We start from the raw sequence: 17,673 nt of genomic DNA on the forward strand, positions 1-17,673 counted from the left end.
ACTAGTAAGGAAACAATGGAATGAGCCATGCTATGGAGAAATGAAATTGCAAGTCAAGATCAAGAAGTGATTGATCTTCGTCTTATTATACAATTTCAGGGACGATTCATTTAGTCTCATGGCTTTAATTGCTGGCAAGAGTTCATAATACTGTGTCTTGGCCTCTTTTCTTCCACACTTACACACAGCTTCTTTCTAGACTCTCCACCTTTATGTCCTGCAGGTATTTCAATCTCATTCAATCTCATGCTCTCCCAGAGGATATGACCATAACACAACCAGTGTCTCCATCATGGGCTGATCTTATAGCCACACCCTACCTGGATAGCCCCCAGGTATCTCAAATGCATGTCCAAAATAGGACTCATCATCACAGCCCTCCTGCCTCTGCCACCATATGTATGATGCCTCCACCTGGTATTCTCTCTCAGTTGAGCATCACTCCCCAATATCTCCAGCCACCCGAGCCAAAAGCCAAAAATCATCTACTACTACCACTCCCCGAAACTCATATACAGGTGGTCATCAAGTCCCAGAAATTCTCCCTCTTGAATCTCAAATCTATTCACTCTTCCCCATCCACACTACATTAATTCAGGCCCTTTTCATGTCTCTTGTGATTAGTCTGCCTATCTCCAGTATCTTATCCTTCTAATTCATCCCCTAAACTATAGCTCATGTTGCCATTATGAAACTGAATATGAGTCATCACTTGTCCATGAAATTCTTCCAGCTGTTGCCTCATTGCCTATAGAGGAGTTCAAAGTCCTTAGCACAGCTGACAAGATGTCTATGGTTTGGCCCGACACACCTCTCCAGCCCTATCTCATTCCACTCACAACCACCCTACCCATTATCACATTATACAGCTCCAAAATGCACTAACAAGCTTTATAATGTCACGCTTCATATGTGTTGTGCATTGTATAGAGTAACAGTTTAGGAAATGGCAGCTGCTGTCACTGCTGTACAGCTATGACAATGACAACAATGATGATGACGATGATCAACAGTCAACTCGGGCCAGAATTTACCCAAACGAAAGCATTCCAGATTTCAGACATAGGAAAGGATCTAGGATTTCCTAGCATGGCAGTGACAAAATTGTTCTCTAGGATCAGGTATTATAATTGCTTAAATTGGGTAGATAGGGAGGTATTTGGGAAGCTGCGACAGCCCAGATAAAAGGCATACCTAGAGAGAGAGGTGAGAAGAGAGGACATTTTTTAAAAATTGGTAGCTGCACAGACACAGAGACGAGCAAAGTAAAAAGTGCTAAAATTTCAAAGGTAGGTTAAAAAAAATGAGGGTATCTTCAATGAAAACAGTATTTAGGAGGGGAGGTGGATGAATTTTTAAAAGGTGACTGCACAGCTGCAAGCATAGATTTTGTTCAAAGAGGTAAGAGTTGGGATCAAAAAAGCAGCTGAGTAGCTAAGAGACCGTGGGATGTGAGGTTATTAAACTGGTCTAGATGTTACGGGTGAAAAAAGCAAGAGACAAAAAAGATTATAATTTGGCCACAAACAAGGCTGCTCCTTGGGAAAGGAACCTGAAGCAGTGGTAAGGCTAGATGCTGAAATTTTGTAAAGGAATGGGGAGCTCAGAAGTCAAGGAAAAAACAGTTACAGCGTAAGAATTTGTTCTTACAGCTTAAGAATGTGTTCATTCCACAATGATGCTGCAGGCTGTCTTTGTGCTGACAGTGTTCTAGGTGCTGGAGATCAGGTAGTAAACAGAACAAAGTTCCTGCTCCTGTGAAACTCAAGTTTCAGTAAGGAGGCAGGCAAATGAAGAAACAAAAACATAAGGTCAGAAAGTGCTGCTACTGATTACTTCTAAAGCTTCCAGGCACATGTGTAGGATACTTAGCATTCAGTTCTAAAATGCTTCCAGAAGTCTTTTGACATATGTGGAAATGACTATTCCTTCTATAAAGTTTACACAAAATGAAATGATGCATCATGTTTGCATTATAAATTGTCACGTAGGAGAGGGAGTTTCTGAGAAACTGCCAAACTAAATAATGAAGCCCAACTGTAAATACATCTTAGAAGCTGAATTTCCATTCTGTTTCCTATAAACAAATATAAACAAAAGTCATGTTTCTCTCTTAACCCTTAGCAGGAGAGACTAATTTTCCATTTGTTAGTTTCCAAAATCTTCACAACTGTGTCTAAACAATACACCTTGAAAAAAACAATAAAAGGGCAGCATTGAAACACAGCTTGCCACAGCAATGACACTACTGCTTTTTGTTGTTGTTCTTCCCATGTGATGCAATCGTAAGCCTCAGAACAGTCTGGTTCACATCACTCCTTGACAAGTTCATTTTTCATTATTCAGTTTCCTTGTTTTATTGTGGATCTTGAACTTGTTTTCCAATGGAAGGTGGAAATCAGGAAAATTTGGGGAACTTTGCTATGCAGTTTCTCCAAGGAAAAGAGAAATGCATTAAAGGCATAAAGCATTGCAAATAAAACTGTTACCAAAATACTCATCAATTACCACTATGTTTAACTTAAATGAAAAAGTATATGAAATCTTGCTTCGGACCATAATATAGTAAACACATTATCAATAAATTATAAAAAGAAAGAAAAAAGAAACCATGCGTATCTCAGCCTAAAAACCTATCACTTTATCTGAACAACCCAAAAACAGGGCAGAAAAAAACATGCTATTGGCCAATGAATGAAGTGAACTGAAAAGAACTAACACTTGCTTGCTTTACCAACAGAACTCTTGAAGACCTCCCTCAAAAACTACTTTTGATCCTTTTTTAAAATTTCAGTTTCAATGGATAATATGAGTCTATCTGGCAAACACAATTCAGACAATATGGTTATCTGGTTCCCAAAATCACAACGGACTTTCAATAGCCAATAATGAGTGAAGGGGCTCACTGCCGAAAGCCACAGAAGTAGGGTCCCCAAAACAACAAAATCAAGAAACAGCAGACAAGATTTTAGAAAACAGCAAAGTGGGGCCATTTGGTTCAGAGACAAAGAGCCTTGCATTCCCAAATGAATACTAAATCTATCACTTTATTATAGCATAAAAGATACACTCTGTTCTGTGTAATCTTTTAAAGAATCAGGGACAGATGAGACAATGTTGGGAAAATTTTCTATACAAAACTTGGCTGTAATATATGCTGGCAGTTAAAGGAACAAGCAATCAGGAAATGTATTCTAGAAGTAAAACAGCCTGCCCAAATGTTCTGCATAGCCAGGGGTTCCCTATTTTGAGCCCCTTTAATTTTGTGCTTGAGTGGCCAATGAAAATGAGCAGGCTTAATATCTGAAGGAATTTCAGGAAGAAAAAACTACAATGTCAAATTATTCTTTACATATTTTTAAAGTCAGAGGTTTTTTCCTTACAGTATTTAAGTTCTTGCTAAAATAAATTAACTTCAGCGTGCGCACTATAGGAAAAAATATAGACATTTCCCAGTTTAAAGGTCATGTTTGATGATTGAAGCTTATCTATATTGTATGACAGACAACGTGACCCTATGAGTCACTTTTCTCCAACTCCACGTTCTATCATATGCCTACTCTTCAAGTTTCACTATGCCTTCTTGACAAATTAAAACTTTGCAAGGGGAGTCTTTAGGGAGTTTTAAACTCACAACCTTCTGTGGTTTCCTAGGAGTGGACAGAGCACCGTATGTGGCGTCCTGTCAGTTCCTCGGTAAATGCACACCTCTGGGCTGACACAGACCACAGGCAGCGCCAGGAGGATGGCAGACTGCAGTCATGCTTTCTAAATAAATTGCAGGTCTCTGCCCTTCAGTTGGGAGTCAAGTCAATTCAGTGGCTCATAACCAGTGTACGGTGGATGTTGGAGGTGGAAGGGAACACATCAGAAAATAAGAGAGCACATTTCATGTGGTATGGTTAAGTACTGTTTCATGAAACTTTTATTTCTGTTATATTATTTATATGTCTATGTATATACTAGGTTTCAACACAGAATGTGTTTCTTACTGTGCACTGACGGGGCCATAAAGGACTATCTAATGAACTGCATGTGTCCCCCTCAAAATTCACGTCAAAATCCTAACCCCAAGATGATGGTATTAGGAGGTGATTAGGTCATGAGGGTGGCATTAGGGCTCTTGCTCTTTCTCCCTCTTTCTGTCATGTGAGGGTACTACAAGAAGTTTGCCATCTGGAACCTGGAAGAGAGCCCTTCCCAGAACCTGACCATGCTGGCACCTGATCTTGGACTCTCAGCCTCCAGAACTGTGAGAAATAAATCGTTGTTTATGAACCACCAAGTCTATGGCACTTTGTTATGGCAGCCTGAACCAACTAAGACAAGTTGGCATTTTTCTCTTATTGACAGCTCAAGTTTGATGAACTGGAAAAGCTATGTGCAAAGATTAAATGCAAGCTTGGGTTATGCCAACTTATATTAACCAGTTTCTATAGGATGCTACAGGCTAGTTTCTTATTCTATTCTAAAAATACCTAGATCATACTTTTTTTTTCTTTTTTTTTTTTTAGAATTTAGATTATGGGGTTACACATGCAAGTTTGTTGCCTGGATATATTGTATGATGTTGAGGATTGGGCTTTAACTGAACCTATCACCCAAATAGTGAACATAGTACCTGATAGGTAGTTTTTAAACCTTTACCTCCCTCCTTCTCTGTCTCCCTTTGGAGTCCCCAGAATCTACTGTTCCCAACTTTATGGCCATGTGTACCCAATGGTTATCTCACACTTATAAGTGAGAACATGTGGTATTTGGTTGTTGTTTCTGTGTTAATTTGCTTAGGACAATGGCATGGCCTCCAGGTACATCCATGTTGTCACAAAGAACATGATTTTATTCTTCCTTATGGCTGCATAATATTCCATGGTGTATATATACCACATTTCTTCATCCAATCCATCAGTCATGGGCATGTAGGTTGATCCTTGTCTTTGCTTTTATGAATAGTGCTGCAATGAATGTGTAAGTGCAGGTGTCTTTTTGATAGAGCAATTGATTTTCCTTTGGGTATGTATCCAGTAATGGGATTGCTGGGTTGAATGATAATTCTATTTTTAGTTCTTTGAGGAATCTCCAAACTTTTCCACAGTGGATAAACTAATTTGCAAACCTACCAATTGCACATTAGTGCTCCCTCTTCTCTTAACCTTGCTACCTCTGTTATTTTTTGACTTTTTAATCATAGCCATTCTGACTGGTGTGAGATGGTATCTCACTGTGGCTTTGATTTGCACTTCTCTCATGATTAGTGATGATGAGCGTTTTTTCATGTTTCTTGGGCACTTGTATGTCTTCAAGGAGAAGGCTTTAGCCTCCAACTAACTCCTTTAACAACTGCTTCACTCTTAAATAACTATGTTCTGTTCACCTTTATATTTAGATTAAATGTTATATTCTGTGATGGAAGTATGGCAATCCTTTTAAGAAGCCATATAATTCTCCATAGATGTGCAGAGCAAGTCAGATGTAACTGGGCGTATCCTTGAAGACAAGAATTCCTTTTAGGACAACCCCCTTTCAACAGCATGTCTATCTTCTTTTCTCTAAATAATCATTCCCATTCCTTCACATCTCTTGCTATGCTTTCCCTCCTTTTACTTATACAATTTTAATTTTTAGAATAAGTAATCTACACATATGGGTCCAAATTCAGAGGTACTTATAGGTATGGGATGAAAATTCCCCTCCCAGCTAGCCAATTCACCTCCCCAGAGGCAAACAAAGACACTAATATCTCAGGTATCTTTCTAGAAATATTTTATATGATGCCTCTGGGGTAACTTTCCTTCGGGATAACACCTGCAGCTGTCATTAGAGAAATGTGGATCATGACAGCTGTGAAATTAGGCAGTGGTAATGGAAGTTGAAGAAAGTCCTCGGGCAGGGTCAGCATATATGAAGTGGTTCATTCATGATCTCTGTGCATTTCCTTTCTTTACTGGAAATTCACAAAGAGGATTTTTTTTTAAGGTAAAAGTATTAGTATGCATTTACTTATTTACTGAAGGCAATTCTACATGTGCCGACACTATGGGATGCAATGGGCCCTGATGATTAGTGGCTGGTGGGGGCGAGGGAATGAGTCAAATAATCATACTACTGAAGCCCCCCTGGAGAGTGAATAACTGGTCCTACCCTAGACTGGGGATGGTGGCCAAGGCCTCCTTTCAAAAGCAACCTTAGAACTGACCTGAAGCCTGGTCAGCCAATGCTGAGAACACTCCATAGGGTGCAACGAGTGTGCTGCACAGAGGGTGTGGAGCTGGCAGGTGCACGGTGTGGCTGGTGGCAAACAGTGAGGGGCAGAGTGGTGGATCTGAGACTGGAACGGCAGCAGGCCAGGACTGTGCAGAGCACCGGAACCACGTCACTGACCCAGATCTTCATTCCAGGCACAAAGGGAGGCTATTAAGAGTCTGGGTCAGATCCCTGTGCTTCTCTCTCTCCAGCACCCCCAGCCACAAGCCCCACCCCGTAGGTCAGGAAGTGTTCCTGCACAATGTCAACTGGTTCCTCTTCTGAGGAAATACAGAGAGAATGATTTCAAGTCATGTTTCTTTATTTATCCTGCCAGTTATGCAAAGCAACCCAGGCCTTTTCCTCAAAGATGCCAGGATAAGCCACAGTCAAGAGTGAGAAATAGGTACCTTTTGGAAGAAGCTTAGACTTTATTTCTAAACCATAGTTGGTGCATTTCTCTGCCATGGTGGCCACAAACACGATGTTGCAGGGTCCTGGGGGAACTCAAGCCCAGTGTAGAAGCAGCTGTGGAAGCGGAGCAGTCCAACGAGCTTCCTTGTTGGAGCGAGTAGAGTGCACCTCAGAGATTGCCAGAGAACTCTTAAGAACTCGGTATTTGGGGTAGGGTTGGGTAAGTCCCTATAGCTACACTGGAGTTTCCATCCTGCTCCTTTAAAACCAGTTGACTATAGTTATGGCTTGCATCTGACTGGACTCCAGGAGAGCAAAATTCAGGGTAGAAAACTACTTTGAAAAACAAGTCCCCAGAGGCCGTGCAAGAGCTCAAAAGGCCACTGAGGTGGAGAACCCTGGGGCCAGTTTTGTCTGCTTCCGTCAGGGCTTGGCTGGGTGCAGGCGGTAGAGATTCGGCCAGCAGAGCCTCAGGTGCCCTCCAACCATCACAAGTGCCGTGGCTACAATATGGATAATGGATTCCAGGAGAACCAGAGTGGACTCAGGAGACAAGTGAGCTTCTGGCTCAGTCCAGCAAAGGGACAAGGAGTTGGGCAAGGATAGAATCCACACAAATGATGAGAAGCAGATGGAATGGGGAGATATTCAGGAAGCACATCAGTAGACATTGGTGAAGGTTTAGACGCGGTGTGTGCAAAGGGAGGGGCCAAGGACGGCTCCCGAGTTTCTGCTTGTGCCGCTTGGTGACAGCGGTACCCACCAGAGAGCTGGGAACCTCACAGGGAACCCTGCAGGAGTATCAGATGTGGAGAAAAAAGATCATGATTCTGGCTTTGAACACACAGAATCTGAGGTGCCTTTGGAATATCCAAGTGCAATGTCAATTATGTAATCCAGAGTTCAGAGACTTAGTTTGGAGATATGCATTTTAGATTCACTTATGTTCTCCTTTTTAAAACTCTTATTTCAAAACTATGCTTTAAGATGCTACACCATGAAATAGAGAAAGAGTATGAGCTTCATAGTCAGAAAAGCCAGGGCTAGAACCTGCAGGCCACCCTCACTGGTTCAGTGCTCCTGTATAAGTTACTACTAACCTGACTAGGTTTCAATTTCCTTCTCTTCAGTGAAGAAATGCTGCAGCCCTCCTGGTAGGTACATGGTGATAAGAGACAGCACTTGAGAAGTGCCTGGAACAGAATAAGCTCTCAGCACAGCCTCCTTGACAGTCAGGACCATGTTTATATTAATACTTTCTGTACACCCCATAATACCCATCACTTGGCAGGCTCTGTGACTACCAAAAGCTTTTTTTTTTTTTTTTTTTTTTTAAATAAGACGGGGTTTCACCATGTTGGTCAGGCTGGTCTTGAACTCCCGACCTCAGGCGATCCGCCCACCTTGGCCTCCAAAGTGCTTGGATTACAGGCGTGAGCCACCACACCCAGCCAAAAGCTTTTTTATATTCTCTTAAAGTCCCAGACACACAATCCACTCACAAGACTACTCTCTTGTGATCCACACAGTTCTGAGAAAAGCCAAGACTGGCAGAGGGATAATTTTTCATTTCTCCCCCCATATTTCTGAAGCAGCAGGCAGACAGCACTCCCTCAACACGCCCTGGGTTTGCCTGGGAATACTTGGAACAACAGATTTACCATTTACTGGCAATACTGGGTGTACATCAGAATCACCTGAAGGCTTGTCGTCCATCCCCAGAGTTCATCTGCATTTCTTTTCTCTTTTTTTTTTTTTATTGCATTTTAGGTTTTGGGATACATTTGAAAAACATGCAAGGTTGTTGCATAGGTGCATATGTGGCAGTGTGATTTGCTGCCTTCCTCCCCTTCACATATATGTGGCATTTCTCCCCGTGCTCTCTCTCCCCAATGCCCCACCCTCCACTGTCCCCCCCACACCCCCCAACAGTCCCCAGTGTATAGTGCTCCCCTCCCTGTGTCCATGTGTTCTCATTGTTCAACACCTGCCTATGAGTGAGAACATGCGGTGTTTGATTTTGTGTTCTTGTGTCAGTTTGCTGAGAATGATGGTTTCCAGGTTCATCCATGTCCCTACAAAGGATGTGAACTCATCGTTTTTGATGGCTGCATAATATTCCATGGTGTATATGTGCCACATTTTTCCTGTCCAGTCTATCATCGATGGGTATTTGGGTTGGTTCCAGGTCTTTGCTATTGTAAACTGTCCTGCAATGAACATTTGTGTGCATGTGTCCTTATAGTAGAACGATTTATAATCCTTTGGATATATGCCCAGTAATGGGATTGCTGGGTCAAATGGAATTTCTATTTCTAGGTCCTTGAGGAATCGCCACACTGTCTTCCACAATGGTTGCACTAACTTACACTCCCACCAACAGTGTAAAAGTGTTCCTATTTCTCCACATCCTCTCCAGCATCTGTTGTCTCCAGATTTTTTAATGATCGCCATTCTAACTGGTGTGAGATGGTATCTCAATGTAGTTTTGATTTGCATTTCTCTAATGACCAGTGATGATGAGCATTTTTTCATATGCTTGTTGGCCTCATGTATGTCTTCTTTTTTTTTTTTTTAGACAGAGTTTTGCTCTTGTCGCCCAGGCTGGAGTGCAATAGCGCGATCTCAGCTCACTGCAACCTCTGCCTCCTGGGTTCAAGCGAGTCTCCTGCCTCAGCTTCCCAAGTAGCTGAGATTACAGGTGCCCACCACCATACCCAGCTAATTTTTGTATTTTTAATAGAGATGGAGTTTCACCATGTTGGTCAGGCTGGTCTCGAACTCCTGATATCAGGGGATCCACCCTCCTCAGCCTCCCAAAGTGCTGGGATTACAGGCGTGAGCCACTGCGCCCAGCCTTATCTGCATTTCTAACAAATTCAGGTAGTGATGACTCTGTTGGTCTAAGGAGCACACATTGAGAGTCATACCCTGGCTTCTTCCATGGTATTGGGACTCCTGATGTAGCTGTTCAAATAAATACCAGCTCAAATACCAACTTTATGTGAGGCATGATAGGAATTGCCTTGTATATGAACACCAAAGTGTCTTAATTAAGAACGAATATGTTTATGGTGAAGGTACATTTAGAGCCCATTTTTAACAGTGTGGGTAGGTTTTATTTTGTGCTTGATAATTTCCACTTGTTTGTTCACTACTATTCCTTTCTGAGTAAATGAAAGAAATCAGTCTTTAAATACAGACAGTGTTTTCTTCATAGTCATGCCAGAATTTATCATCTAAACAAGTGTTTTCTCGTCCTGAAGGGTTCAGTCATCATGGTAATGGAGCTGCCACAGCTAACACATAAGCACTGTCCTCACAGTCTGATTCAGCTTGCGTAACCTAAACGACGGCCCACTTCATCTTCACAGGATGAATGCGGCTTATTCATGTATTCATTTAAGTATTTACTGAGGACCTACTATGTGCCAAACACTAGAAAAACAGTGTTAATGAACCACGGCCTCTGCCCTCAAGGAGTTTATAATCTTGAGTTGAATGTGAGTTTGGGCACAGGTGACAGGAAAACAAGTGAAATACATAAATGGATAAGTACCTGTGTTAATCTGCTTTTGCACTACCATAAAGGAATACCTAAGGCTCTGTAATTCATAAAACAAAGAGGTTTTATTTTGGCTCACAGTTCTGCAGGCTGTACATGAGGCACAGTGCCAGCATCTGCCTCTGGTGAGGGAGGGCCCCAAGAAGCTTACAGTCACAGCGGAAGGTAAAGGCGGAGTTTGCATATCATATGGCAAGAGATGGAGCAAGGTGGGGGTAAAAGATGCCACACACTTTGAAACAACCAGATCTCATGTGAACTCACAGAGCAAGAACTCACTCATTACCACCGGGAGGGCACTAAGCCATTCATGACACATCCATCTGTACGACCCAAACCCATCAGGCCACACCTCTAGCATTGGGAATCACATTTCAACATGAGATTTGGAGTGGACAAACATCCAAACTATATCAGCATCCCCGAGGACAAGTGAACAAAACATATGGGGAAGGTCTCCTTTAGGTTGAAAGAACAGAAAAGGCCCCAGGAGAAGGTGATATTTAAGCTGATTAACTTAGTAAAGCTTAAAGTCCATTCTTGCCTGTATCCTGAACCACACTCACTATGAAGCCACTCTGAATATTTGAAAAATATGCTTATTGAATACTTTCAGAGAAAAACAACATATTTAATATTATTTTCCTCCTAAAGACAGAAATAATACAAAATTATTCCTAGGCATTTTGGTTTAAAAAGTTGGAGTCTGGTGAATAAATCCCATTTATGATTTTAAAAAAGGACCACTATAAACTATCAACATTAGTATCTATCAGACTGCCTAATATTTCTAAAATGGTTTGAAAAATAATAGAATCACTAGATTAATTATGGAACATCCCAGGATTTTGAAGAGTGAAATTCATTTGGATAAACTGTTCAGTACACATTTATTAAATCCTTACCATCTGCTAGACACAGTGCTAAGTTCCAAGAATACAAATATAAATAAAACATGATGCTTAACCTTTCCACTGGCAACTGTTTGCTGAACACCTATGATGTGCTTACTACTCCCTCAAGGAGGTCGTTTATTACCAAACATATGCTCAGGTGATCCAGAGAGCACAATGATGGACATGGCTTAGAAAAGAAAGGAAAAAGGTGTATCATAAGGAAAAAATCCACTGTCCAACGTGTTGAATCCACTGGATGTCTGAAGTCTGTCTATGAAGCAAGGAAAGCACATTTTTATGGCTAGCTCTAACTTTATCCTCCCCTTGAAACCCTTGCTCAGCATGACTGAATGGCGAAGGCTTAAATATCACCTTTTCTCTCACAAACTGAATGAACTTTCTGCAGTCCTGTCGGAACTTTAGTTCCAATTCAAGATAATTATACTCCCTGGGCCCCTAGTACTTGCAGTCCAACCCTTGCCTGAACTTCCACTAAAAGACATACAAACCCATTTTTAAAATGAGAGCAATACCAAACATTCGATCCTTTATATTTCATTGCAATTTCACAATTGATTTTCTAAAAATATTAGAGGAAACAAGTCTCAAAAACTTACTGTGCATCCATTATATAAATTATCCAAAACATACTACTCATTGTTTATTGAGTCCCGTAAACAATACAGACGACTTGCTACAAGAACACACACTTTGTGTTGTTCATTCCAGTGCGAGTTTAACTTAAAATGACAATACCAAGGCACCGTCAGCTTACTGAGCATGCGACCTTGTCCCAGTCACTGTTTCAGATCTTCCTGAGAGTGATCTAGTTTGGGCAGGATTCCTGTGTTTTCCTGTGTGATCATCTCCTTTATCTACCTCTGATGAAGTGATACAGAAGGAGATACAATTGAGAATAAAAGGTACAAAATCAAGCCTGTTTTTTCTGACCTAATCTTACATATGAAAAGGAACCTGACTGAATACGATTCTCTCTCAGTAGCAGCTGATTCTTTACCACACAGTACCACAAAAACTTCATCAACAAATTCAGTTTAAAGTTGATTTTTAAAAAGAAAAAAAAAAACAAAACAAAAGCCTAGGTTTCCTCCTCTCCAGTTTCCCTGGCACTCAGCAGAAAATAACACATCCTGCTCCATTGATAAGACCACTAATGAACAGTGCAGCTACATAATGTACAGTTCTAACCGGCCAGCTTCTAAAAAAAATGAAGAACTCCTTCCAACTCCCATTAATGCACTTGATACAAAGAGAACATGTTTCAGCAACAAATACATTTAGGACTTGATGTTTTACAGAATCTGCTGAAGGTTCTGGCCATAGGGGAAAAAAATATTTTTCCAGGATATTAAATGTTCTGACTCACCATCTAACAGAAGTGCAAGCAAAATGCAAATGCGAATTCAATGTATACATATTTATGACTTTACCAGCTGTATGACAGGCCTACCTTTGGCTTTATTTACCAGAAAGAAAATTTGAGAATACAAGCATACATTTGTGTCTCTTTTCCTTTCTTTTCTGAGACAAGGCCTCACTGTGTCACCCAGGCTAGAGTACAGTAGTGTGACCATAGCTCACTGCAACCTTGACCTCCTGGGCTCCAGTGATCCTCTCACTTCAGCCTCCCAAGTTGCTGGGACCACAGGCACGTGCCACCATGCCCAGCTAATTTTTTATTTTTTGTATAGACAAGGTCTTGCTATGTTGCCCAGGCTGGTCTCAAACTCCTGGACTCAAGTGATTCTCCCACCTTGGCCTCCCATGGGATTGCAGGCCTTTGGTTTCTATTCAGACAGTTTCCTCTCTCCCACACTGATTGGAGCAAAGTATTATTTCTGAGTCTGATGATGTATATAAGCCAAAAGAATCATAGTGAATAGATAAAAACAAACATTTTTGGCCGAGCACAGGGCCTCACACCTGTAATCCCGGCACTTTGGGAAGCCGACCTATGTGGATTGCTTGAATCTAGGACTTACAGATCAGCCTAGGTAACGTGGCAAAACCCTGTCTCTACAAAAATACAAAAATTAGCCGGGCATGGTAGTGCGTGCCTATCATCCCAGCTACTCAGGAGGCTGAGGTGGGAGGATCACCTGAGCCTGGGGAGGCTGAGGCTGCAGCGAGCCATGGTTGCACCACTGCACTCCAGCCTGGTCAACAGAGCGAGAGCTTGTCTCGAAAAAAAAAAAAAAATTCTTTCTAATGGCATCTGCTTGGACAAGAAAACTTAAACATATAAATGCTAAACTATTTGCAAATGTACTAACTCTCTCTAATAATGATAGTAAACAGAAGTTTTTTTGTTAATCTCTATGATTTCTAAAAGTCAAAACTGTACCTTCACTATAGAACTCCTGGGACAAACTTGAATATGAACCTTCTTAATAATTCCACATTGGTCTTGGTCCTCGTGCTATCATCTGTGTGACCATAAGCGTCAATTCAACTCTCTAAGTTTTAGTTTTCTTACCCATCAAAGGTGTTTCTAAACTAATTAATATTTAAATTCTTCATCAGGAGGAAATATACATCAATCCCCAATATAAACTGCAGATCCATTAATACTATTTAAGATTACTATATTCTTTATTCATTCTTCCAAACATAAAAACACTACTTGTCTGTATATAACGAGGAGGAGTAGAAAGAGAAGATTGTTAAAAGGAACAGAAACTAGGTTGGTTTTGTTAATTAGCTTCCCCCTCTGAAACCACGAGCCAGTATTAGTATCTCCTAACATTTACTCACTACCCTATTTTAAAAACAGAATGGTTGGTTTCTCCACCTCAAGACATACCCTTGCATAAAATGGGACAAGTCAGTTTCTAGGAATGTACCTATTAGCAGCTATACTACTAACAACTAAGGGGTGGGGGCAAACAGAAGAGCGTAACACAGATGACATGAGTCTATTGTCTATAGGGAGAAAGAAAAGCTCTTCTCTATATGATGCATTCAGAAAAGAGAGCAACAATGGGCTCTGTACCTGCCAGCTTCAGGAGGCACATGCCTGTAGGTAAATTATCTTATGTGTTGGGAATTTACGTGGTAAGATGCTTTCTATGTTTTACAGCATATGTTTTCCTTACGAATAACTTCATTCGCCTTCTTCATTAATTCAACAGCTACTTATTGAGTACTTACTTTGTGCAAACCACAAAGCTAAAAAAAAAAAAAAAAGTTGTGAGCTTACAGTTAGAATATTCAAGTAAACCCTGCCAGGCACCTTACAGTCCTTCAGCCCCTCAGATTACTTTCAAGTCAAACAGTAATACTAAACAACATACTGTAGACGCTAAGCTAAAACACACTTGTTAAATTTCATTCTTTTGGTTAAGAATGACAGAATGAATTGGAACAAAGTATTATTTCTGAGTCTGGTGATCTATATAAGCCAAAAGAATCATAGTGAATAGATAAAAACAAACATTTTTGGCTGAGCATGGGGGCTCACACCTGTAACCCCAGCACTTTGGGAAGCCGATGAGTGTGGACTGCTTGAATCCAGGACTTACAGACCAGCCTAGGCAACATGGTGAAACCCCATCTCTACAAAAAATACAAAAATTAGCTGGTATGCAGTAAAGGAGGGAAGGGATAAACTAAAGGTGAAAGAATAATTAGCTAGGTCTCTCAGTTGATACAGGGTAAAAAGCTTTCTTTCCCCTGGAGAAAATAACAACATTGGATTACAAACACATTGGTAAACACTGCAGAACACTAAAGTTGGAAAGAAAGTTGTTTTAATATGGGAGACGCTGGAGACTTGGAAGTGACATGATTTGGCCCAGGTCATACAGCCAAATGTAGTCCCAGAACTAGAACCCAGGTCACTGGGGGCATGCTTAACAGTCCCTTGTGTATTGCAGTTTCCATGATGTGTCCTCATTGCTATCAGAAGTTAAATGATGCACAAAGACATGGACTGGACATCAGAAGACCCAAGTTCTAGCCTTATAAATGCCACTAAATTAGATGTGAAACCATAGAAAACTCCGGCTATTTGTCTAAACCTGTTTCCTCCTCTGTAAAATGTAAAGAGTAATTTACAGTGAGACTAAGCAGACCACAATAAATGCAGAATTCTGCAATTTAAAAAAAAAAAAAAAACCTTATATAAGTACAGAAGAGGCACCTAGTTATGACAGAAAACCTAACTGCGATTCTAATACCAGCACTTATTACCTTGATAAATCTCTGATCCGTGAGCCTCACGTTCTTTCTGGGTATACGTGGTAAATAATCTTTGCCCTGCCTCCCTCAGAAATGTTTGGAATTAGGTGAGAACACTCAAAAGAATTTACAAATTGCAAGACACGGATGCAAATGTAAGGTGTTATTATTAAATCTCTCTGGCCTTAACATGGACAAAAATGTAACACAGTTCTATCATTCAGTGCTTTGCAGTTTTTTCCTTCTCAGCTAAGATGTCAGCATATATCAGTCTCAGACTCACCAGCTTTCTCATCAGTCCTCATAAGCCTTTGATATGGCCCCACAGGACCATATCAGAACCCACCTTTCCCTCTGCTCAGAGATCACACATGAAACTCGCTCAACCTCCCACTGGCTTCCACTTGGCCAATTAAGGTTTTTATTCCAGAGTCTCCTTTCAGGTGGGAACGCTCTAGCAAACGCTTCCATGAACACTATCCTACTTCATCTCATTAGACTACTAATGAAACCAACCCTTTCGGTTTTCTGCACTCCAAAAGTAGCAAAACGCTTTGGTCTCTTCACAGAACAGGGGAGAAGTCTCTGGCTGGATGTCCTTATTAGAAGGACAAAAGGGGTTCCCCAAACCGCGACTCAGAAGTACTGACACAGAGACACTTCTTCCTTGCACGAGATTAGCACATTCTGAGGACCTATGGATCTCTTAAGGATCATTCGCCTTAGAGCTGGGGCCTCCTGCATCTAAGAATGTCGAGAGGTAGTGGTAGTGGGTGTCATTTTTGGTCTGCAACACGCTCCCTTTAAAAAAGCATCAGAGTAACTGGCACTGCCTTGTTCGGAGCCCTGATTTCAGTAGATTCGATGAAAGAATTCATCAACCTACCCAAACAACTTCTCTGGAACGGGTTTCTACTCAACCACGCTGGGCACCAGACACAAGCCAGTTGGGGTTTGAAGGGGGGATAAGAAATGACAACAGGCTCATCTGCATAGACGCGAGATAAGCAGACATTTGCTGTCTTCTGTTCTGGCGACTCCTGGCACCGGCATACCAAATCAGACCGGGCATTCTCCCTCCCCAGTGCCCCCACACTCCCAGCCCCTGCCCCAGATGGTGAAGCCCCTGCCGCTCGTCACGTTGACCAGGCTGGGGGAAAACGCCTGGGAAACGCAGAAGTCTGTTGCTGCATTTAGACTGGAACCAACCGCACCTGTTCAATCCGGCTCGAGCGCCAAAAACGGGCAGAACGCCGACTCGCAAGCCCCTCTGGAGATACCAGGGGCGCCTGACAAGTTCACCTCTGCTTCGTACCGGGGAGGGTAGGGGAGACCTTTCCTTCCGCGGCCAAACTCTGCAGGTTCCCCTGAAACGGGGAGGAGACTCCCGCTTAAGTGAACCCAGAGTGATCTCCGAGTGTCACTGCGGTCCCGGGGACCCGGGTGACGAGCGGGTGGGTGCACGTTGGCAGCGCGCGGCTGTGGCCCCCGCGGAACCGAGGTCCTGCTTCGGTGGCCACGGGCGCCCTCTCCACGTCACCCCCGGCACAACGCAGACAGGCAAAGTGGAAGCGCAGAGAGACCGCCGGGCTTCAGCCGGGATGGGGAGTCCGGAAGCGCGAGCCCTCGGGAGGGTCTGGTGGGAAGGGGTCGGGGACGCGCAGCAAACTTACCTCCCCCGGGCAGCGTTCGGGCGCCTACGCCACCGAGACCAGTTGCGCCACAGTCTGCAACTTATCGGGACGTTGTCGCTTCCCCTCGGCGACGGGAGCGCGGTGCAGGCGAGGGGCGGGAGGCGGCGGGGGCGGCACCGGGGGCGGGCAGGTGCCGGGGCCCGAGCCGCCGGGTCAAACTCGCTCCAGACGCGCCTCGGCGGGGGCGCGCGGCTGCGAGTGTGCAATGCGTGCGCGCCGCGGCGAGTGTGTGTCCCCGCTTTCCCCTTCCTTCCCAGAGCGGCCGCCAAAGCCCGGCAGCTCCGAGGGGCTCCACGGCCGGGCGCAGCCTCGCCGCGGCGCGTTCGGAGACCTGGGGCCGAAGGGAGCAGCAGCGGCGTCCCCCGGGTCGGACGCGGGTCTCCGCGCGGTGCGCGCCGGAGTCGGAGCAGGGCGCGGAAAGAGCCGGCTGCGCGGCGACTGGGGAGGCTGGGGAGGCTGCAGGCCCCGCCCGCCGGCCGCCCAGGCTCTTCCCCTTTTCTCTCCACCCACTTACCCCATCCCCGCACGCCCTGCAGGGAAGCCAGGCGGGTTTGCTGCGCCGGCAGCGGCGGCGGCTCGAGCCTCAGCCGCAGTGGGATGGGCGTCCCGGTCGGTGCGTGGGGACCGGGCTCCTGTCCCGCCGCCGCTGGCACAGACCGAG

The 17,673-nt window shown here is 43.4% G+C and overlaps 1 protein-coding gene across 2 annotated transcripts in view; it reads right to left on the reverse strand.

Annotated features, from left to right (window-relative positions):
- Positions 1 to 17,093, reverse strand: part of PIP5K1B (phosphatidylinositol-4-phosphate 5-kinase type 1 beta) — a 351,464-nt gene extending 334,371 nt beyond the window's left edge. Inside the window, exon 1 of one of the 2 annotated variants that reach the window (XM_064361684.1) lies at positions 16,992 to 17,093. The gene's annotated coding sequence lies outside the window, so the exon portion shown is untranslated. Of the gene's footprint in view, positions 1 to 16,532; positions 16,775 to 16,991 lie in introns of those variants that run through there. The other variant, XM_064361689.1, reaches the window with a different exon arrangement.
- Positions 17,094 to 17,673: the final 580 nt, after the last annotated feature.

Source organism: Aotus nancymaae, unplaced genomic scaffold (genome assembly GCF_030222135.1).
Source record: "Aotus nancymaae isolate 86718 unplaced genomic scaffold, 86718_ANA_hifiasm-v0.15.2.pri h1tg000041l, whole genome shotgun sequence".
In the NCBI taxonomy this organism is placed as follows: domain Eukaryota; kingdom Metazoa; phylum Chordata; class Mammalia; order Primates; family Aotidae; genus Aotus; species Aotus nancymaae.